Source organism: Lepisma saccharinum, chromosome 16 (assembly GCF_977018435.1).
Source record: "Lepisma saccharinum chromosome 16, izLepSacc3.1, whole genome shotgun sequence".
In the NCBI taxonomy this organism is placed as follows: domain Eukaryota; kingdom Metazoa; phylum Arthropoda; class Insecta; order Zygentoma; family Lepismatidae; genus Lepisma; species Lepisma saccharinum.
The window spans coordinates 12,337,853-12,362,744 of NC_139244.1; the positions used below are offsets into that span (position 1 = coordinate 12,337,853).

Here is a 24,892-nt window from a genome sequence, read left to right on the forward strand (position 1 = left end):
TCATAGAACAAAATGTATCATATCGATTCACATTTGATGCATTTGGGTGCATTTTTGTATGTCGTGAAAGAAACACCAAAGTGCATCATTTGATTCAAGTGAGGATTTCTTTCAGTCGAGATGCACTTCAATGCATCAGTTCATGCGTTTTGATGCACCAGGATGCATCTTTTTGGATGATGCACTTAAACATTTTGTCTGAGCTACACAAACTCTGTAGCTCAGACGAATCGTTTAAGTGCATCATCCAAAAAGATGCAGGAAGGTGCATCAAGGAATATCAACTGATGCATTGAAGTGCATCTCGACTGAAAGAAATCCTCACTTGAATCAAATGATGCACTTCGGTGTTTCTTTCACGACATACAAAAATGCACCCAAATGCATCAAATGTGAATCTGATTCTTTGAAGAATCCATAAAACACACTTTAATGCATCAATCGATAAGATGCATTTAGATTTCTGTGTGATATATTAGGCCACAAATCCGAACCTCGTACTGTGTTTTATGCATTAGTCTCGAGGTATATACGGTCTCCTGATGGCGTAGTGGTAACGTTGTTGTCTTGTAATCATGAGGTCCCGGGTTCGATACCCGGTGCAGGCACATAGTGGTTCGGGTCCCAAATTTAACTATAGGTCCAGTCCAGAGTAGCCTATCTGTACAAAAAGTGGACTCTAAAAACCAGGTCCGTAGCCCGGCAGGTGCTTAGCCCCCCTGGAACTGGCGACAGCCCCCCCTGGCACTGCCATCAGTCCCCCTTGACATTAGATAAAACTATTTTGTGTAATTTGTTTGCAGTGAAAAGTGAAAATGTGGACAGTTCACAACTTTAAGGATAAATGCACAGAACATGAACAGCCGCTATTACATTCGCTCATCTTGTGGAATGTACTGCACGCACTGTGATTGAAAATTGTGCATTTTGTTCTATGTGATACGTATAAATAGCTGTACCATCTAAAGTAGTATGGAGTGTGTAAAGGATAATTTCATTATCACTCAATTAACATATCAAGAGATGTTTTAAAACATGTAGAAAAATGTACCATTTGTATGATATTTATACATTTTATATAACTTAATGACCCCCTCGCTCTTCGACACACCCACGCATCATTTACCTTCATTTAATACTGCCAATGTTTATAAAATTGACTTGGTTTACAAAGCCCCCTCTGATAACCCGTGAACCCCCCCCCCCCTCCCTGGAGATCAATTCTAGCTACGGACCTGTTAAAAACTCCATTCAAACTCGAGGAGTAGAAAACTAACACTTACACCTCTACGTTAGCCGTTACAAGTGCCATGATGTATATTTATATATTCGCACCTGTGTAAGTTAGCCTATTCAACTAAAATCATCGAGGTATTAAGGCTAATATTTGGCAATGGAATTTAAGTGGGATAGGGATGGCTAACACGCCTGGATGTCTGCAGGTTTTTTTTTCCAGGGAGGGGTAAGCAAGGTATTTTTCGGCCTGAATAATATTATCCCCTTATAAAAACACTCCTTCAGTTTGAAGTTATCGTGTTATGCAATGCCCTTCTATTAATTAACAGAGATTGCTGTGACTGAAATGAAATTACATGTATGTAATATATAATTATTGGTTGACATTCATTTTCCAGGAGGGGGACCATGTCCCCCGTTGCCTCAACAGGGAGGCAAGTCAACCATTCTGTGATTATCATGACTTACGTAAATTTAGAGCTATTGGGCTGAATATTTTATAACATAGATACCTGGAAGAACTGACCCGGTATTGCATTCGAACGAAATCGGTCAACTCGTTTCAAGATGGCGGAATTTAAATTCACTGCAACAAATCTTTGGAAAATACACTCGGTACGGTTCATGCATGGAAGATGCTATTTTCCATCAAAACTGTACCCAGGAGATTTTTCGGGGGGGGGGGGGGGCTGGAGCTGTAAAGCTGGATTGCTTCGTTCTAGAGGGGCGGGACACACAATAAAGTATTTCGCATATTTGGTGCTTTTCACTCATGGTAAGAGACCTGTAGAAAGACCAAGACGAAGATCGAGGGATAACATTGAGATGGACCTAAAGGAAATCGGAAAAGATTGGATTGATCTTGCCCAGAATAGGGACAGACCAGTTAGGCTTGTATTGCTGCAGCCATAAACTTTCGGGTTTAAGAATGCTAGAGAGTTAATTAGGTGGTTTTCACTGTAATAAAATTGCACTAGAAGACACAAATGGTAATTGGTTATCATCTTGAGAGGGGGAGGGTTGCATTTACAACTTTAGTTTTTTTGGAGATCTTCACTGATTTCTGGAGGGGCTGTAGCCCCATCAGCTCTGGCACGTATCTAGAAATATATTTCGCGGGGGCTCCGAATCAAGTGTCTCAGGAATAATAATAATAATGTTTAAATTAAAATAATTCAAATATAATTCTTTAATATGATTATATTAAATAAAATAAATAATAATTAAAATATATAAATAAATTAATATTACCTTATTATTACACAAATAAGTTAAAAGGCGGAATAAAGATATAGATATAACAGCACACATTGATTATCTAGTTTACCTGTAGTTAAAATCGGCATAATTTGCATAAAAACAAGTGTCCTGGCAAGGAAATTAATGTCAAATAGATGCAGAATTGAATGTTTATTGAATAACAAAAAGGTGTGTTAGATCCAGTTGACAAAAGGTAAAGTTTCTTATTAATATTTTATGCATATTATCATAAATAGGAGTGTACGAGCATAAATCTTTGATCAAAGCAGTATGATCCCAATATAATCCTCGCCTTCCGAATAAGTTCAGAGGAAATTACGAGTATAACCATTGATTATACAACAACTGTTAAACAAGCAATTTCCATTATTTAATTTTAGTACTTGGTCAGTCTTTCGGAGGGGTCCGGACCCCCCTTAAATACATCCTTTCATCAGTTACCCCCTGCATGCGCCAGTGCTTTCAGGTATCCTCATTCTCCCAGCACCAATGCAGAATTCTTTAAAAAGTCGACCGTGCAACAAGCGGTTCAGAAGGAAGCCTACAAACTCGATTTATGTCACAACAGAGTTCAGTAACTTCAGAACTCGAAGCTATCGACCCAAAAGAATAACTTCCCGCAACACGCCACGAGACCACTTACCTTCGATAGGAAAGCCTCGATGTGAAGGAGTCAATCCTGAATTCCTGGGAACAACTCCTCAATCGACCAGCAGACGTGGAAGAAACGGTCCAGATGTGCTGCACAGCCCTGCAGGTTGCTTAGCGGACTAATCTGGATGCGAAGGTACTTCCTATGTCGGCTAATGCGTTCCTCGCACTATACGTAACTATGGGAACCAGGTTTGCGTGACATTTACCCGTGCGGGTAACGGGCTTGCAAACGTCGATACGGCGACCGTGTGACCGCAGGACTGGACCTAAGGGACCGTCCTTTTGTTCTAGTCCCGTTGTGGTAAGCTTGCTGCAGAAAAGTACACTTACGTTGAGTTTTTTTTTTTTTTACGAGGGAGTGTCGAATGAGAACCTTAATAATCCGATAAACATTATAGAACAGACTGCATGCAGGTCAAATTTATACATCAGAGATCGACTGTTATTTACAAAACGACCTCAAGGGTGCAACACTGATTAGGCGAGCATCACAATGTCATTTTTGTCATTTCAAATATGGCGTCTCCCCCACACAGATGCGCCCGTGAAGAGAAGTGGTTCCGTGGCCTCTAGATGCCTAAACCCAGTGGCATGCCCAGAATTTTCGAAAGGGAGGGGTTATGTATACTTTTTCTTGGTAGTCTGCCCTCATTTTGTCATATTTTCCTACCTTTGGCGTAGGCCAAAGGGAGGTTATAACCTCCACCAACCCCGCCTTGGGCACGTTGGCACGTTCCTTCCCATTGCACTGATATTTATTGTTATTAATTATATTTTCTCTTGTACAAATGTTGATTGTTCTTTAATCTTAATTTCTGTAATTTACCTATCACTGATAATATCAGGATAGTGACTTACCTGCATATACTTATCTTGTAAGGGCTGTTACCATGGCAATTACGAGTGTCTTTTGTCTTGACTTGGAAGTTCGGGCTCGGTTTCTGAATAGAGTGATCAAGTTGAATTATAAGAAGTTTAATTTAACCTGGGTTAAAGCACATTGTCAAAATTTAGGAAATGATATGGCAGATTTGTATGCAAAACAAGCTAGGGTAATTCAACCTGTTCTGGAGCTGAAAACCTGGTACACAGACCTTCTACCGAGGGTGAAGAAAAAGTTGAAGGAAAACTGGACGGAATGGTGCAAAGGTGAATTTCAAAATGCAGGCAGCTTTTATCAGAGGATAGCTAATTTCAATAGAATGAGGCCTTGGTTTACAAAAGTTCAAGGTTCACGGAATGTGATAGTATTACTAAATCGTATTAGGTCAGGACATACAACTACTAAAAGTCATTTACAAAAGATCCGGATTGTACAAAACCCAAACTGTACATGTGGCAACAAGGAAGATATACACCATATCATATTTGAGTGTAATAGATACACACAAGAAAGAGAGACATTCTATAAAACTCTTATAAACTGTGAAATTCCTTTTCCTCAGTGTTTGGAATCTTTGATTTGTGAACCTAACCTTACAGTTGGATATATATTGTTATCTTTTTTTTTTAGAAAATGTGGCTTAACTATTTAGTAGAAAAAAAATTGTTTATAGTATCTTTTAATAATAATGTTCTAAAAAATGTAAGTTTATGTACAGTACATATATAGATATGGGAAAAACTGCTTAGCGGTAATCCCAAGTAAAATGCAAATAAAAAAAATAAGAAATTTAATTTATTTGAGTGGCATGGATTATATGTTAGGCATATAAGTATTTAGTTTGCAAAGAAGTAAAATAGACTTCCTTTTTCTTAGTGCAGACTTGACTTTGATTTTTATTTGACAAACTAACAGAGAGATATTAACCCATACCCTGAGAGGCATCACTCGAATGCTTTCGAGTCTTTCATGTCAACTGATTATTTACTCCTTTAGTTAAATCATGTTCTTTAGACCAAAGAACGTGTCAACGTCACTGCCTAAACCTTTTAGACATTCTACAGCAAATGAAAATTCAATATCTGTATGCATGCTTACCACACCAGCTCACCCAGCCTCAAATCAATGGGTACCTGGGGGCAACCTTGGGGGGTAAAGGCTGTCAGGGCGTGTTGCTGTTCACATCATCTCCAAAATTGCCGAGATAGAGAATGTGTGGGGCCCTACCCCCCCACATCCCCTTAATGTGTCTTCATGGGACGGTGTTCACGTGCCTTACCCTATAAACCCGGGTCTCCAGGCACGTGGCCAGAATTTTATTTCGGTTGGGGCTCATCCCTTACCAGCAGCCGACATCTAAAGGCATAAAAAGGGGGGGAGAAGCCCCGAAGATGAATTTCTCAATATATTACAACTTATTACACAAGATGTTTAATCCTGCTAAGGAAGTAAAATTAATTACCACTATACACTATTTAAATGATACATTTGTAGGATTTCGGGGGGGGCTTCAGCCCCCCCTAGCCCTTTCCCTGGCTACGTGCCTACGGGTCTCAGTGCATAATATACTTCTGTGAAGTGCCAGAAATTATTTTAGAAAAAAAAATGCAGAAAATTACAACGTACCCGTACGAAATTGTCTTTCGGAACATCTTTCCTCCACAAATCTACTTCTACAAGAAGAACCTCATCACACAAACACACTGAACACAAGCACGAGTTAAGGCACGAGACACAAACACAATATTGCTCCTGCGATGTTGAAGGTCAGTGGCTCTTCAAAATTACTTGCTAGAGGAACTACCACCGGTCTACAGGGAAGTGGACCTTTGATGAAGGAATTCCTGGAGCTTTAATTACACCAGGCTACACGATTATGTGTAGCCTTGAGTTACCCAAACCCAATGACTGCAATGCAAGGATGAAAGTCAAAGGGAAGTTGTTTCATTGGCGCCCCTACCCGGCCGTTGGGAAAGTGTTTTCTGTCGCAAACCTTGTGTTATTATGTGCAGTGTTGTGTAGAGCGTTCTGCTTCAAATATTTCACACTGCTTTACTTTTCCTTTTCACTGAATTTATACGCGAAACTTTCCTAATTGAATCGTGTGCTAGAAATAAAGCTTCTTATGACTCGTTCGTAGCGGATGAATGCCAAACGATCGGCGGAAACGCAAATCTAGATGACGCTTCTAAATGCTAAATTATAATATAGGTAACCAAAAAAAATTCTTGCCGTTTTTGATCATCAGAAACAAAAAGGTATGTAGCAAATGTCACATACCGTTAGTCCTCAAAGTAATCCCCATCGGCATCCAGCACCTTTTGCCAACATGCCTCCAGCTGTGCAATGCCCTGGCGATAGAACTCGGGGGTCTCGGATGGAAAGAAGTCCATGAGTGCTTGCCGCAAGTCTGCCTCATTTGCAAACGATTTTCCACGAATATGGTTGTCCAGGAAATGGAAGAGGAGATAATATGTTGGCTCAAGGCCCGGGAAGTACAGTGGATGGCACAGTGTCTCCCAGCCAAGTCACTGTTTGGTATCCCTGGCCACCCACGCCACATGCGGCTTGGCATTGTTGTGAAGAAGCAGTACACATTTGCGATTAGCCAATGCTGGCTCCTTATGCTTCAGTGTCTGTTGCGCACATTCCAACTGCTGCGAGTAGAGGTCTCCAGTGATGGTTTGGTCCATTGGTAGCAGCTCATAGTGCACCATTTCATTTGGTGACTAGTCCACCATACAGAGCATGATCTTGCATGGGTGTAAAGGTGGTCTTGCGGCTTAAGGAACAGGGTCCCATGTTGACAAGTGTTTGGGAGAGTCATATATGACTCACTTTTCATAACTGGTGAGCACTCGACAGACTTGCGGTGCCAAGAAAGCAATGAGAAACAGGCTGTTACTCATTGTTGCTCCTTGCCTTCCGACAGTGTATGAGGTACCCTCTTGCTCAACTTCAACATCTTCCCTATGTGGTGCAGGTGCAGTCTGGCTCTTTCATCGGAAACCTGGAAGTGGTTGGCAAGCTCACCACACCTTAGGCTGCTGTCCTCCTGTATGGCCGCCTTCAGGGCCTCGTCACTGTGTCAGCCACTGCGGAGTTCTTCACAAAGTGAGAGATCTCCCGACCTGAACTTCTGGAACAAAATTGTTATCGGTGTGTTCATTCACAGCATTATCCCCAAAGGCTTAATGTATTCGGCGACTTGATTCTGCTCTGGACAAGCCCGCCTTAAGACTGTATATCATGGAAAGGCCTTTTCCGAATTCGCCTTCCTTCTGCCGATAGAGCGCGCACAGCGTTTACACCACCAGATGTTTTGTCCAGGCCCGCTTCGCGAGGCTCCTCAAGAACACGCCTCCTCCGGTACACGGGCAGTTAGTGATTGACAGGTCGTAAAACCCTTGTCATTTCTTTCCTCAGACATGTCCTAGGTTTTGCTGTTCGGGTCTTCACTGCCAAAAGCTGATCTTACCATTTCGTGTCAAAATTCCAGACGATAATATAGAGTCCTGCAGCAACATTATGTGGCTTGTAACATACATAATTGTGAAAGCTTCTTCTCTTCAACGAATAAGGAGTCCCAGTAGTCTATTATTGACCTCCGGGGCGAGGTAGTTAGCGCAGCGCGCTTCGACAGCAAGGGTCCCGGGTTCGAATCCCGAGTAAGACATGGATGTTTATGTTCTGAATGTGAATGTGAAAAAATGTGGAACTGAGTAAAAACTGATATATGAGAAAAGCAGAGAAAATATGACATGGGACTGCCACGTAGTAAACCCAGGTTCGATTCTCAGTGTGAATGATTTCAAGCGGAAAATTTTCCAACATTATCCTTGCATAAAACCAACACTGTGAATGTATTTGATCTATTTTTATAAAACTTTCACTGATACGCAATATATGCACTAATTTAATCAAACTTGCATATTTTAATTAATATTAGGTCTAAAGCAAAATATGGTATTTTCCTAAACTTGATTTCGTTTAAAAACTGCAGTCATGTTTGACTTATGATTTGCGGCATTTTTAGCCTTTGTAGACAGTTGCGGTAATTATGATAACTCATCTAGCTTGGGTAAAGAAACATTGTTTTCAGTTCATTTCAAACTACATTGTATGTTTCGTGTATTTTTTCAACATATTGATTTTGACCAAAATTTAAAGTTTAAGGCCTTTTTTTTAGGGAAGTTATGTAATATCAGAGTATTTCGACTGAATTACTGTTATAGCTCTTTGATCGTTTCTTGATTCTCTTTTTCAAAATTTTGAGCCCAGATGTCTCCGATGGGGGAGCTAAAAAAATTATATTTACAGCGTAAGGATTACTCTATGACAGGTACCTGTGAAACAAAATTTCCAGATTGATATTTCATGGATAACAAACCTACAACAGGGGAGGGATTGTTCAAAAACAGGCATTTTACATTATTATTTACAAAGAAATGTTTGCTTTTTAATAATCATGTAATTAGAATTATTGTATTTATTAATTACATCATGCGAATGGCGTAATAAGTCCGTTAGTAGTGTTACGAATTAAATTTTCCTTTTTCTTTATCTCATTAGTTATGAAGAACTTCATCCCGGCTCGACAAATGTCACAAGGTCTTTCAAACTAAAAAAATAGACTGCTTTATGCGAAATTTAAGTCAGATTACGTGCCAGTAAGCAGTTTTTACCTGTTTAGGCCACTACTTCAACTGCGACATTTGTCCGAACGGGAAGTTTACCGATTCTGGCCTATGTTAACTTATTCTTTATAGAATTACAACAAAATGGGTTGCTTTGTTATTTTATTGTAATTTTGAAAAATTCAATTATGTATAAAAATATGTTTTGTTACTATAATTAGCTACTTGTATTTGAAAGATATTGGTAAAGCCACCCACCTGTATTATGCAATGTGTTTTGAAGGCATATTGGTGGGTGGGTGGTGGTGGCTCTTTACATATTCATAGTCTCGGTTATTTATAGAGGCGATGCAGATCGTCTCTATGCTCCCACGAAGTTGTATAGTAGAGTCCCTTGTACGTAGATGCAGCCCATGCAGTGGGAGAGGCCACTTTCCTCACCCTCTCCTCCGGGAATCGAACGGCAGTCAAGCTCTCCTATCGACTGTCTTTATTCTCCCAAAAATAATTTCCGAAATAAATTATGACCGATTTTGAATCAGGTGCAGCACAAACAACATTGGAGATATTGAATCGGTAGAGAAAATCCGATTTGCAGGTTGTAAACTTCTATTGGCTCCTGAGCGTTCGTGTATATAAATACAACCTCCCCCAAATTTTTTATAATTCTCTAGGCATTGAATTAATAATGAAGGTTAGTATATTGAATCTTTCACCCGAAATTCATTATAAAATTTTAAAATTAATTCTTAATGATTTATTGATTTGGTGTTTTAAGTCCACTTTATGCACAGTAAGGCTAATCGGGACTGGGCCAGGCATGGAACCCGGGATCCCTTGATTACAAGGCGACGACGATACCACTTCGCCATCGAGGATGCTCAGTTTTTAATGAGGATGTAATTTAAATTACTAATATTACAAAAGCCTCCCCGCTATTTATTCCATCCTGTTTAATGATTACAAAAGATTGTTGTTTCAATTTAGCATGTAGAAGGATTCGAACAGGTGTACCAGCCAGATTATATCGGCGTTATCTTCCAACTTTTCGAGCACATACATAGCAACAACATCTCATCCCTGAAGATGAGAGCAATGTATACGATGGAAGCTAACGCTGATTTGACCTCCCCTGTTCAATTGACGTCGCCGGGTAAGCTACAACTCCTATGTAGAAGGGTGGAAATGCAAACGAGTTGGATGAGATAATTGAGGAAATTAATGAATGATAGCCTACGTCTGATGAGATGGAGGCCAAAAAAAATGTACATATGAAGATAAAGTGCCTACTGGCAAGAGCTAAATAGAATAAGATATTAGATGGAAAATACAAAAATTGATTTAGTAATAATTAGAGGTTATTGTAAGCGTAAAAAATTGATGAATGAAAAAATATGTTTTGATATGTTTAATAAGTTTTGATTAGGGTGCGGATTTATAGGCAACTTTCTCTCTCTCTCTCTCTCTCTCTCTCTCTCTCTCTCTCTCTATATATATATATATATATATATATATATATATATATATATATATATATATATATATATAGATAGATAGATAGATAGATCATTACATATGTTTTGTGACTGCTGTTTGTCTACTAACTATTCATACTGTGCTTCAAAAGCTGCTTACTTTTAGGGATACTTCATATCGAAGCAACACGTGTCTCTTGGTAACTGGCTCTCAGTAATAAACGCAATCAACCATTCAGCTTGTGTTGTCTGTTGCTTGTGTGTCCCTCGGACTGAGTTCTTTTTCATACCGTGCATCGTGTCGCCCTGGCCTGTTGTTCGCGCATGCACAGTGAATATTTTGCTTTAGACGGTGTGAAATATTCGTGTCGCTTGATTGAACGCAGGTTTGTGTGACATGTTATCCTACAACTGTGTGAAACGTGACAGGAACTGTTAATTTAAAGGAATGACATTTCTCTTTGTACATTGCATGAAATGAAACTGTGTATTTTCAGAATATCTGCATATAATATTTCAGATTCTTGAAATTACTAAAGGACAGGGGTTCGAGGCTGAGAGCTTGAGTATGAATTCCTCGTAAGTTGGGGTAGTTGAAGTGTTTGTTTAATAGGGTTGGCATGGATCTCAGGATACCAATAATATAATTTTGAGAATAGCCCGCACTGCCCTAAGTCCTTACCTTAGTGATATTAGACGAACGTTGATTGGATTGTTCTCTAGACGAACAAGTATCTTTTTATCTTCGTATATTAAAAACAACTATATTCAAGGTCTGGTGCTCAAATTTGCTGCAGATCGGAAGTATTCTGGTGGGAAATAAATATTTACAGTCTAACTCATAAACAGTGGGTGGATTTTCTTTACACCTACCATGAGATGGGTTGATGCCCCGACTACTGGAGAGGGATAGAGTAGTTTCTAGGAACGCAAACCTTTTCCGAAAATAAAATGGTCGCTACGCCGCGCTGCTGTTATTGTTGTTACTTTTATGACAGTTTTGCCATTCGCCGGCTTTACTGATCTTCAAATTTAACAAGTATTATTTATATATTTTATTCAATTTCTGTTATTTAGCGTCATTTTTTAGCCAACATCGGCTAATCGCGATGATGATGAAGGGACGCCACCAAGCTCTAGTATATTATTATTGTTGTTGTTTCATTTACTGAGTTTTAATTGTTTCATCATTTCACAATTTGTAATATGTAAATATTAAAAACCATTGCATAAGAAGAAAGTATAAAATGTCGGTGCTTAGTAGTGCGGGGAAAGGGAGGCCTCAAACCCCAATCCTGCCCAGGGACTGATCTATGGGGCTGGCGTCTTGTTTCAACTCTTAGAACCTCGGAAAACTGAATTCGCCTGAATATGTGAAATGAATGCGCACAGGTTCACAGTTGACACTTACGATTTATCTTTATGATTGTAATTTCGATTATGATAATCTGTAAATAATGAAGTTGATAAATAACGTTCAGGTATGTTTGAAGTAGTCGGGACCGAGAGTATGAAATACTAATTTAAAAAAATGAAACCTGCAGAAATGAGGTAACGGCGAGGAAGAAGAAAGATCATCCGTGTTAGATGTAGCGAAACAGCAGTATTTGTTGGTGTTTACCATAAATGTGGAAGTACTGCGCAATTAACATAAAATTTCTTGCCCGATCATTTAGCCGTACCATAGAAGTGTACCATTAAAATTCCTTTGAATTATTATTACTTTTCAAACAATGTATCTATATTTATTTATTTATTTATTTATTTCGTCTTCTTTTACATGGCGAAGTTAAGACTGTGGAGCCTTTTATTCCACTTGACCATGTTTACAAAAAAAATGAATGTGAAATAATTAAAATATTGAAAAATAAAAATATATATTAAAATTACAGAGAAATAAGAAATACAAAGAAAAAATACATATAAGAATGGTAATCTAACCTATAGATACGGGCACACACACTCACACTCACACATACAGTGCTGTGCAAATTAATGCGGACAAAGAGAGAAAAATCACCCTTCCACAGTTCTCCACGCTTTATGGGAGATAATCCAATAAATACGTAACATAAACTTATACTAGTAGTATCAGCTAACTGTTTGATGCGTACTTGATACTGTTTACAACAATTGCAACAATTGCAAGGTTTGAAGCATTTTTGTTGTTTCATTATTGTCGTTGTGGTGCAATGCCAATTATTAACCAACAGACTTCTGTGAGTGCTTGGCTGTAGTAAACACGCTTTTGTTGTGCTCCGTGTTCCTACGTGTTTTCAGTATGGATATAACACCCAGCAAACGTTCTAGAATTATTACATTGAGTGAGAACACATCCATGACTGTGCGGCAAATCGCTGAAGTGGCTGGTGTTGGGAAATCAGCGGTGTCAAAAATTATTAGAAACTACAGGGCAACTGGTAGTTTTGCTCCAAAACGAAAAGGAAAGTGTGGTAGAAAACGTATTTCACAACTGTATACATAGCTACAGCTCGTCGGCTCACACATGAGAAGGAATAAATATCCTACCTCCAATTCTGGTTTGGCTCTATTTTAGAGACGGAGTCTCATACTCGATCTCGTGTCCCTAGGCCACGCAGGATCTGATCTCGTTCTTCAATGTAAATTAATATATTTCTGATAAACTATGGTAGGTGGTGAATGCAAACATATAGTGACATTAGAAAATCATGCGCTTATTCATACCTGTATGCTACACTGGTTGTTCTCTGAATTAATTCATGTTAAATGGCATTTGAAAATAATTAACTAATAGTTATTGTCAGCTTAAGAGCATATGTGCTAAAAAGGCTACAGAAGTGGCTGCAAGGGTAGGAACCCTCTTAGTATCGATCACGTAAAATTTGAATATCAAAATATATTTATGTGAAGATGTGGTCCACCCAAATCTTTGACAGGTATCCAGTAGTTCTCCCACGTAAGAAAGTCTGGCGCTGTCACTGCTGTTTACCTATTAACTATTCAAAAGCTGCTTACTTTTAGGGATACTTCATATCGAAGCAACACGCGACAGGCGACACGTGTCTCTTGGTAACTGGCTCTCAGTAATAAATGCTACCAACCATTCAGCTTGTGTTGTCTGTTGCTTGTGGGTCCCTCGGACTGAGTTCTTTTTCATACCGTGCATCGTGTTGCCCAGCCTGTTGTTCGCGCATGCACAGTGAATATTTTGCTTTAGACGGCGTGAAATATCCGTGTCGCTTGAGGATTTCACCAATTGAACGAAGGCTTGTATGACATGTTATTCTACAGCTGTGTGAAACGTTGCTGTTGATTGGATTGTTCTCTGGAGGTATGTGTCGCTAGGTCACTTCGGTCTGCAGCTACATTGAGAAACGTTGCTGTTGACTGGCTCGTTCCCAAGCGACACGGGACATTCACATCAAGCAACAAGAGCCTATTCAGTTTAGCAAAACATGCACGAACAACAAACCGAGTCGACATGATACACGATATTGAGAGAAAGTCCCAATCCGAGCGACAGTCACGAAGAAGCTATGAAGATGTAATTGAATTCATTGTCACTCGCCCTCTTAGGGAGAACTCACACCGAAGCGACACGCAACACATGTCGCTTGGGAACGAGCCAATCAGCAGCAACGTTTCACACCGTAGCGGCATGACAGGCAGCACATGCCTACGCTCGATTGGTGAAATTCTCAAGCGACATGTGTCGCCGGTCACTTGTCGTTCCGGTGTGTTTTCTCCCTCCATCACGATTAATGTATTCACATAATATCCAAAGTAAAATATCAATGAAACTAGAATTAAAAAATTTGCAAGATGTGGGTTCCATTATTATAACATAACATTACATATAGTATAATTGAATGTGCAGTGAATTATTTTTAAAATTTAAATATCTACCTTCAGCATAGTTGTCTTACCTCTTTATGAAATAGATCGGTGTTCTCTAAATGTGAATGTATTGCCCAAGCGTGTTCTTTGTATAGACACAAATTGTATTTTTAAAATGCGTTGAAGTTAATGTGACTATAATTGAAATTATATTCAGAGATCGAGACGAAAACGAGAGAGCTTTTACATAACTTGGGACAAGAACAAGATTTAGAGTTTGAAAGAGCACCCGACTGTCTCACTTCCTTTCGCTGTAATTTCTGAAGTGCCTCCCAAGGCACGTATCTAGAAATACACCGAACCAATTGTGTCAGGAATAATAATAATACTAATAATAATAATAATATGATGTTTAAGTTAAAATTATATTATTACCACATAAATAGGTAAAAAGATCGGATAACAGCACGTATTCATTATCTAGCTTACCTGTAGTTAAGATCGGCATAATTTGCATAAAAAACAAGTGCCCTGACAAAGAAATTCATTTCAAATTGATGAAGAATTGAATATTTATTGAATAAAAGAGAATGTTAGATCCGGTTAGCGAAAAGTAAAGTTCCTGATTAATATTTTATGCATATTGTTATAAATAGTAGCGTGCAATCATAAATCTTTGGTAATTGGTACTGTCCTTCTAAGCCCCCTAATTCCAATCTTTCTTCCAATAAGTTCAAAGAGTGGGCCTCCTCGATGTCGCAGTGGTATCGTCGTTGCCTTGTAATCAAGGGATCCCGGGTTGGATACCCGGTGGATGCAAGTAGTGGTTCGAATCTCACTTTAAACTGTAAGTCCAGTCCCGATTAGCCTTTCTGTACAAAAAGTGGACTTAGAAACTACAAATCAATCAATAAGTTCAAAGGAAATTATAACCATCGATTATGTAATAAATGAATGCTACACAAATATATTTTCATTATTTAATTTTTGCACTTGGAAAGTCTTTCTTGGGGAGGGGTCCGGACCCCTCCCCAAATAAGTCCTTGAGTTTCCTCGATGAAATTAGTAGTAATTATCTCGAATTGTATTCAAGGGGTCTCACGTTCGATCCCCGGTAGAACTACACAGTGGTCTGGATCCCACTTTATCCTGTAGCCCCAGTCCCGATTACCCTATTTAAGCATGTAATTGACTTAAAACTAACTTTAATTTTGCTATAATGTATGTAAGATTCAATTGGGACAGTCTCTGTATTAATGTATTTATCCTTTTGGAAAATAGAAATAAGACAAATGGAACACAATGAAAAAACAGCCGGGTGAAGGAAATCAACTTTGGATTTTCCGAAATGGTCGGAGCACGGTCAAAAGCCGCCCCCAAGGGAAAAGACAATACCAAGGGTAGAAGAAGAAGTAAGCGAAGCCACGCCCACTATTGTAAAACCTGGTCAGAGTCATCTATCGGCAGACGGCTGAACTTGTAGGACTTGAACATAACCCCGCCAGCCGATGGCCAGCCCCGCTATGGCTCGAATAAAGCCATTCTCAAAGCTGTTTGAAAATGCATATCAATGTTTGCAAATGGCGTATTGTCACAATGGGCCTCTCAATTTGAAAAAACAAAAAATCAGTTTACTCAGGAAGGATGCAAGAAAGCCTTGCAAGGTTTAATTTTTACAGTAACTTAGAATCGGGCTCTATACGCCGATCCAAAAAGTGAGATATTTGACAGCTAATATCTTTTAAAATATGGAAGTGATAAAAAAATTTCAATATTCACTGTTAAGATTCATCCTTTCTAATCAATTCGCCACAAAGCTCATTCAAATGTCTCAAATAGTTTTCGAGTAAAAGTGTTCTGAATGAAGGTCTGTTTTTCCGCTGCCCATGATATGGCCTCTTAAAGTCATAAAGCAGCCAACCACAAACGAGCTGCTTCAATACTTCCATTTCTCTTCACCCCTGCTCAAGCTATGGTTGCTATGAGTGTGCAATATGTCTGTATTGGGCAAAACCAAGGTCCCCACTTCCACCCCGACCACTTTCCGGCACGTGCCACACATATTTTCCTATCAGTGATCACTTCGTCCCATGTGACGTTAAAAACGGCAAGAACTTTTTAGGTATATCTCAGTGGCTATTTGTACGCGTAATTGTAGTTTTCCCATTTATGAAAATGTTTATGGTGCATTCCATTGTCATAGGTGGGACTCGCGGACTACATCTTGATAATAAAGTAACTGTTCTACTGATAGTTAAGCAACATTTTCTTACAGTTTCTGTGCAATGAAACAGTTCAGAGCACACGCGGCGACTGTTCAAGGGACATGTCTCAACATGCAACACTTTGGACTTGCTGCTTCACTGATTCTCACGTTGAGGTATGCGGTTGTTGGAAACTACGCCAGATACAGCAATAATCTCCACTTGCATTTTCTGCACTTAGAAGCTACGCACGAGAGTAAGTGGAATTCGGTCACTGTAATTGCCGCGAGTGTCTACAATAAAACGGGGAGTCCGGACTAGCCCCCCCCCCCACACACACACACAAAGACTTGCTAAGTACTAAAATTAGATATTGAAAATAAGTAAAAATAAATAATGATTGATGGATAGATTTGTTGTTTCAAGTCCACTTTATGCACAGTAAGGCTAATCGGGACTGGACCTACAGTTTAAAGTGGGATCCGATCCACTAGGTGCTCCCACCAGGTCTCGAACCAGGGACCCCTTGATTACAAGATTACAAGGCGACGCCGCAACCACTGCGCCATCGAGGAGGCCTAATTAAATAATAAAAATAATGAAATAACTAAAATTAAATAATGAAAATATACTTGTTGCTTAATCGAGGGTTATTTATTTCATCAGAACTAATTGGAAGGCATGGATTATATTGGGATCATATAACTTTGAATGACAGTATACCAAAAGAAGATTTATGCAAGATTTATTACTACTTATAATATTATGCATAAAATATTACAAGGAACTTTACTTTTCGTCAACTAAATCTAACAGTCTCTTTTGATAGTCAATAAATATTCAATTCATTACCTATTTGACATTATTTTCCATGCCAGGATAGTTTTTGTTTTTTTTGTTGTTTTTTTTACAGATTTTGTCGACCTTAACTATACGTAAGCTAGATAATGGATATGTGCTGTTACATCACTATTCTTATACCGCCTTTATACCTATTCATGTATTAAAAATATAATATTAATTCATTCGAATATTTTAATTAATTTAATATAATCATAATTATTTTAAGTTCATTATTATTATTTATTGGGTTGCTTTGTATGAAAATGAAGAAAAGTTACATGTCACTAATTTATATGGAGTGGTTGGAGATACTTAATTTACCAACCTTGAGCTCAAGAAGGAAATATAAAATTAATTGATTGATACCAAACATTTTGTCAAATAGGATTGATAGTGAATACTTTATAAATACAATATTATATAACGTTCCAAAATACAAAACAAGAAGATAATTATTATCAGTAAATTTAAAGAATGGTGGTGAATTTATAAAAATATTGATCGATGATTTTAACTATGACTTTCCCTTAAAATATTATCTTTAGGTATAAGATGAGGTTTACTGTAAAGACCATTATGAGTTAATCCTTTGATATTACTCTCTGTGACATAGTGCTGCATAAGGTTATTTTTAACTGTTCTCGGTACTTTAAAATAAACTATTATTATTATTAATATTATTTTATTATTATTATTATTATTATTATTATTATTATTATTATTATTATTATTAGTGTCTGTCAAAGTCAATGTACCATGCTATTCTCCTTCTGCATGCACATGCTATGTGACACAAAATAAGAACACAAGCGTCTTGATGTTCTGAAGTTTAAAATATTGCACTCATGGAACAGCTTGTTCCAAACAGTTTTTTTCCGTTATTTTTCATAGCTCGTAATCAGAAGAACATGCTCATTCTTTTCCTATCTTGGGTAAGATGGAGAAGAGAGTTTCTCGTCTTGCCGCTAGGTTCGCTCTTGCTGTTAATCATATTTTATCTTTATCTCGCTGTCTATCGCTGCGTCCCGAGTCCGGCTTATCGCTTTAAAACTGGGCTACTTTTCTTCTTCTTATCTTCACACGCCACCTGTTCCTTTTAACCTACTGCACAGGCGAATCAAGCTATGAGAATGTCAAAAGGCAACGGGGAAGTGAGTTTTCCTCGTGATTGTATATTTGCACACGAATAACACGTGCAATTCCGCATGGTAGAATGTAACATGGGCTACATCTCACCGAAATATTTTGTTATACACAGGGTGATTCATAATTCCCTTCGTGGTCTCGAACGTTTACAGTACAAGAACTGTAACTCATACATCAAAAAGGTGCATATCAGTACATAAAAAAAACTCTCAACGTTTGGTACGTACCTTACAGGTGCTCGATAACTATATGCACTCCTGGTGACGCAGCAGACATCTCCTGAAATCAAGTGCCTGCCACACACGTCCCAACACATACGCCGTATACACTCTCCTTACTCATTTCCGTATAAGCCGACGCCAGGAGTCCAGGGTTCTAATCCCGGCCTGAGCATGGATGTTTGTGAGTGTCCATTCATATATCATCACTCAACCCCATATTCGCAAATTAGTCAAAAGTGGCACAAGAAGCGAAGTAAAATAAGCAAATCAATCAATCATTGCTGTATAACTTCTGCTACAATGTATCTTGTCTGTAAGCCTTTCCGTTCGATAGTTCGCACGAAATCTCCGTTGTGCCCTGTAATGGTCGGATTGACTATTACTGGTTTTGGTATATTGTAATAATTAATTGCTGGCCAGCTACAAGGTGTAGGGTTAAGTAATATGTTTCCATGAGTGTACTTTTATGTTATTATTGCATGTAAGTGTATATGCTTATTGGATTGTGCTTTGCTGGATATTAGATTCCCCTGTTTTTTACCTCCCCGGTTGGGGGAGCTAGCTGTCTTTCAAAAGACCGTTGCAGTGGAATTTTCCAACGCTACGGGGTCCACGTCCACGGATGTTTACCCCGGCTATAAAAAAGGCCAGTGGGCTTTAGCAGAAAAACAGTGTTTCCCCATTGATCGACGAGAGAGGAACGTCTCCTCAAGTTTAGTCCACTTATGGTGGCTAAACTTGTTATAATAATGTAGCATTTGGTGTAAGCCAACCCCTGTTGCTGTCCCAAGTCCCCTTTTAGAAAAAACTTTGATTATGTGGATATTTCCGTATTGAATAGTTGATGCCCAAAAGAAAGATTGAAGGCGTAAGGGAACGCATTTGTAAGGAACGGAATATCATTTAAGCTGAGGATAGGCCCGCAGAGATAGTTATGCTAACTCTACGGTAAAGGAAATGCCGATGGTTAAGCCATAGATGCGTAATTATATTGATTTAGAGATTTGTTAATTTGGCCTATGTAAGACACACATGGAAACGCAATGTAAATATGTATATATATAACTACGTATAATAAACCAATATATCCTACTAGAATGTTATGATTCAAAGAACTACGGTACTGTCCATTTAAAACCAGTTCTTTATTCACTTGCTGTACATGTGTAAACGAACCAGGGACTAAAAATATAAATTATTATATGAACCCCCCCCCCTTTTGTAATTCCGGTGCAAAAATAATCTGCTCGCTTGGCACCCAGAGTGAGGTGAAAGGAGAGATTGAGGGATAAAAGTAGGAAGAAATCCAGAGGGCCGGATAGAAACGAGGGAAAGGGGGGCCGAACTTTCACAGCCCTCACAACCGACTACGAATTCTAAGACGTAGACGCCATGTTTTTGAGTTTAACTACGTTATATTGCCACCTAGTGGCTAAATCCTCAATTACCTGACGAGGCCTATTACGAGTGAAAACTTGGAATCACCCTGTCTATGCTGGATCGAGTAGAATGTCTTTCCAATGACATAATAGTAAAGCCATTATTCAGATTAATGCTGTTCATAGTAATTCTTTTTAATCTTCAGTGCATAGTAACCTGATAAAAAAATTGAACTGATTCAACTTTTTGAAGATAATAATAATAAAAATTGTTCTGGTGCTGTTAATATTATTTTTCCACTCAACTGTCAACTATAAGCTATCTGACACTTTACAAAAATCAATAGCAATTCAGTGGCGGCCATTGGGTTCCAAAACCGGGGGGCGGGGGCAAGATGCCAAAACTGGGGCGGGGCAAAGACAGTAGATACGGTTTAGCATAGTGCGGGGGCAAAAGTGGCGAAAAGTGGGGGTAACTGCCCCCCTCGCTCCCTTAATCGCCGGCACTGGCCATGTTGACAGTAAACTTTGTAGCTGCAGAACACACTTTTTCATTAAACTTCCAAACAGAGCTTTTACTAATTCTTGACTGACTTATTTCTCAATGACAGGAAAAAGTCTCAAGGTCACCGAACAAGCTCATTGTTGCGTGCTACACGACTAATTATGACATGAAAGAAGACGATGGAAGAAGTTTTTTTGTGGTGGCATGCTAATCACTGCCATTGCGCAAAGAAACTGTTAGAGAGCTTTTCCAGACGAGTGACGATTCAAATTAACTTGCCTATAAATAGCAGGAGACATTAAGATGGTACATCACGCTCAAATCCCTGGTACGTTAGGGAAAGGTAACGGTGAGTTATTTTTGCATGGCACAGCAGCAGTGGCGTGCCCAAGGGTGGGTGGGGGTTGGTGGAGGTCATACCCCCCTTTGGCCCAGTATTCCTAAAAGGAAAGAACGTCAAAGGCACAAAAAGGTGGAAAAATTAGGGCTGACTACTAAAAAAAAGTGTACGTAAACACCTCCCTTTCCCAAATCCTCTGTACGCCACTGCACAGGAGATACAGTTTGCTGGAAATATCGAAGATAGCGAGACCCCTTTCGATATTTCCAGATATCGAATTATCTATAACCGCCGTATGACCTTCTACTTTCGTACCAAAAAGAGAAAAAAAACGGCGATCAACTACCAAACTAAAGTGGGCAGTCATTTTATTGATTGATTGATTTGGTGTTTAAAGTTCATTTTATGCACAGTAAGGCTAATCGGGACTGGACCTACAATTTAAAGTGGGATCCGAACTACTATGTGACTCCACCGGGTATCGAACCCGAGACTCCTTGATTACAAGGCGACAACGCTACCACTGCGCCATCGGGGAGGCCGGCAGTCATTTGTTTAGTCTTCTCACAGTCAGGACGGGTTTCACTTATCAGGTGGTAAGCACCTGATTGCATCCCCCACTCACTTTGCTGGCTTAGGGTTGAAAATTCGACGGCATTGCAAGAGGTTTCTCTCCTTTTAGTAGAACAGCACGGTCGACTCACGACTAGGGTGACCAGACGTCCTCTTTTATCCAGACATGTCCTCCATTTTAGGTGTCTGTCCGGCGTCCGGGCGGATTTTTTAGAAATTGGTAAATGTCCTCCTTTTTTGTAAAGAGTATAGCCTTGACCATAGCAAATGTGCTGCATACAGAATGCTTCATTTGGTGCGCGTCAATTCGAGCAATGCTCACCTAGCATCTGAGAGCTCAATACGATCACTTTCCCAACTGAGTCATTAGTAGGACGCGTATTTAAGTCACTAAAAAAACTCTGAAATAGGCAGTCAAATAGGCACCAAAATGATGAAAATAGGCACTTGAAAAGCACCATAAACTAAGAAAAGGCACAAAAATTGGCACTTAAAAGGCACCCTAATTTTTTTAAAAAAATACATTAAAATAGGCAATGGATGTGAACTTATTTAAATTTTCTTCTTACAATGCACAGTTATACTGTATTAGCACTTCAGTTTATACATAAAAGTGCGCTACCGATTGACATACTAGAATACACTGAAAAACTCAATATGCTGACCAAGGCAGAAATTTATACTTTATGCCTTGGTCAGCATATTGAGTTTCTCATATCATGGAAACAAGGCTTAATGGTGTTATGTATAATACTCTTTTGATCGAAATTCACATTTGCGGGGAATCGTCTGTTAAAATAATTCTCACAAAAGAGCTTGTGCTAACGACTGTGCGGATTTGAACAAATGATGAATACATAATTTGCACCATTGTAACAAAAAAAATATTTAAAACAATGTTCCAATTGAGACCATCAAATCTGGCGAATTCCAGATTTCAGCCAGTACAACATCAACAAAGCATTACATCTTTCAATATAGGGAAAGTCAAATGCACGTAAGATAAAGCTGAAGTATGCAAAAATTGCGATTAAGCAAAATAGGCACTAACCATCAAAATAGGAATTTATAGGCACTATAAAAATGTTTAAATATGAAAGTTTAAACACTTTAAAGTTTAAACATGAAAGCCTATGGTTTACTACAAAGGAATGAAAAAAGGCAAATAGGCAAATTTCCGTACCCCAGTCATTAGTATCAAGCGCTGAGACTGCTGGAACGCATGCAGTCTGTGCAGTTCCTTTTCGGTTGATTGATTTGGTTTATTTTACTTCGCTTTTTTGCCACTTTTGGCTAATCGCGAAGATGAGTATGAGCGATGATATGATGATTTTGATGAAGGACACACATGCCCAGGCCGGGATTCGAAACCGAGATCTCTGGCGTTGTGGCGCGGTGTGCTAAACACTCCAACTCAGAGGTCGGCCAGTTCCTTTTCGAGTTATACATACGCGATACAGAAATGTGAGAATTTTGATTTATTAAGTAATATCACTACGGCCATTTGCCTCGCTTGGCGAGGCATCACAGACTATTGACCAAGCGCTCGCGGATGAGCAATTCTACATAACAAAATTTTACGTACGCACAAGTGTGGTACATTGCGAGTTATATCATTTTAATGGCATGAACTCTTATAATTACTAGTCACATAATGGTATATAATATTGTTTTTACATCGTATAAACATACGAACTTGTTATTATCAATTGTAATGTTTTAGGGAATAGATTTTTTTAGGGAATCAAAAGAAGGCTATGTTTTTTTTTATATATATATTTTGTCTGTTTGTTTTTCTAAGAAAATAAATGGAATTGGCGAACCTGGGTCATGTCAAGCTTTGCGATTTGACTTTTAAATTTTCAACAGGAAAAATTTTTCTCCGCGCGGGCGAACGTATCAATCCCTAAGATTGTATATTTATTTTTATTAAAGTCTCTCTGAACGCTTCACGTTGACCAGGGCATTCACTTGTTTTTCTCAGTTGTCTCAACCTCTGAGGCATGTTTACAATGCATTGTGTTGTGCCATGCAAATCTCCTGAGCATTCAGGAAACAGGTAATACTTCTGGTTATAGAGTCAGCGGTTTGCATGGTAGCAATTAAATAACACGATTCGGCATAGAGGAAGAGCTCGATGGCCTGGTAATATAGAGGTGAAACAAGCTGAGAGGGGGCTGACTTTTGGGATTGAGTTGAGAGAGAGAAGGTGGTCAGCAAGGCAGTAGGTCAGAAGTGGAACGACGCTCTGGTTGACGAATTGGAGAAGCTTACAGAGAACTTCGCTTATTTGATTCAGCTAAAGACTTCAGATAGACAGGTAATTATCCTACACCCAGCCATGATTCAGGTTCAACGGTTCACAAAGCCCAACGAGTGACCATTGTCTTTTCTGTAGTTTAGTTCCTTAGTGTGATTTTGTACCTTTCGCATTGCCAAGCGTTAACTCGTCATGCCAAGGACGAGTGGTCTCATCAAAAGAATGAATGATGAGTAGTTTACATCACCCCAGCATTTAATTGCATAAACAACTGGTTCAGATCCCCTCATTCTTTAGAATGACAGGATATTTACTTTCATGAAATAACGAAGCGAAAGAAATTGTCCAGTGTTAAAGGATGGAAGAAACGAATATGGGGTAAAGTGTAAGGTGGTTGCCACTTTCCTCTGCTGTTGAAAGAGTGCTAGAAATGTTCCTGGCATTGAAATCATATTTCTCTACCCAATCCAAACTGCCTAAATTTTTAATTTGGCTTTTCGAAATAAGTTAAGGGAATCTTACTTGTTACATTTGCATTCACTTGTGGAGATATTTCAGTCTAATATATAAAAATTAGAAAAGGAGTAAAATTCTGTGCCTCAAATTATAGATATTCTTTGTAATTTGTTAAAAAACAGATTAGGAGATTGCTTTCTTTGCTTAAAGGTAAAATGAAGTTCTTGAAAGAGATCTTCTGAAAAGCACCTGTGAGCAAAATGTTTGGTAAGATTTTTGTATATGATTAAATTATGAGTAATGGCAAATGTGTAGCAATTTTTTGCGGTGTCCTCTTTTTTATGGCTTTTCCTCCTTTTTCGCCATGCTCTGTCCTCTTTTTTGAATGTACGTGTCTGGTCACCCTACTCACGACCCAACCTCTGTCTGAAGGTTATGTGTTCGAGTCACGTTAAGGGATGTAGAAATGCAACGTAAAATGTCATGAAAAGTATTATCTTATTTGATCTTGTCATCCTACGTTGTTTTTCTTCCACGTTTGACTAACTTATCTCTCCTTCTACCTATCACAATCATCATAGTTGTTAGTGGCGTGCCCAGGATTTTCGATTCAGTTGGTGATTGATTGATTGAGTTGGTGTTTTAAGTACACTTTATGCACAATAAGGTTAACCGAGACTATACCTACAGTTTAAAGTGGGATCCAAACCACTATGTGCCTCCACCGGTTATCGAACCCGGGACCCCTTGATTACAAGGCAAAGATGGGTTACATATATTTCTTTTAGTACTCAGCCCTCACTTTGCCATCATTTCCTGCCTGGTGTTCTTCTTTTTAAGGAATGCTGGGTCAAAGGGCCCAACCCCCACCCCCTTGGGCACGTCACTAATAGTTATTGTCGCTCTGTCTCTTTCCTTTCATATTTCTACTTCTGATGACCCATAAGCATGACGTCATACGATTTTTTACCTATCTCCCCTTTTCTGCGTTAGCTCACATG

At 38.9% G+C, this 24,892-nt stretch overlaps 1 protein-coding gene across 2 annotated transcripts in view; it reads right to left on the bottom strand.

Annotated features, from left to right (window-relative positions):
- LOC145999917 (cyclin-dependent kinase-like 4) overlaps nucleotides 1–24,892 on the bottom strand; it is a 145,401-nt gene that overhangs the window by 81,290 nt on the left and 39,219 nt on the right. Inside the window, exon 1 of one of the 2 annotated variants that reach the window (XM_083137199.1) lies at nucleotides 3,140–3,244. The exons of the other annotated variant lie outside the window; for it this stretch is intronic. The gene's annotated coding sequence lies outside the window, so the exon portion shown is untranslated. Of the gene's footprint in view, nucleotides 1–3,139; nucleotides 3,245–24,892 lie in introns of those variants that run through there. 2 annotated transcript variants of the gene reach the window in all.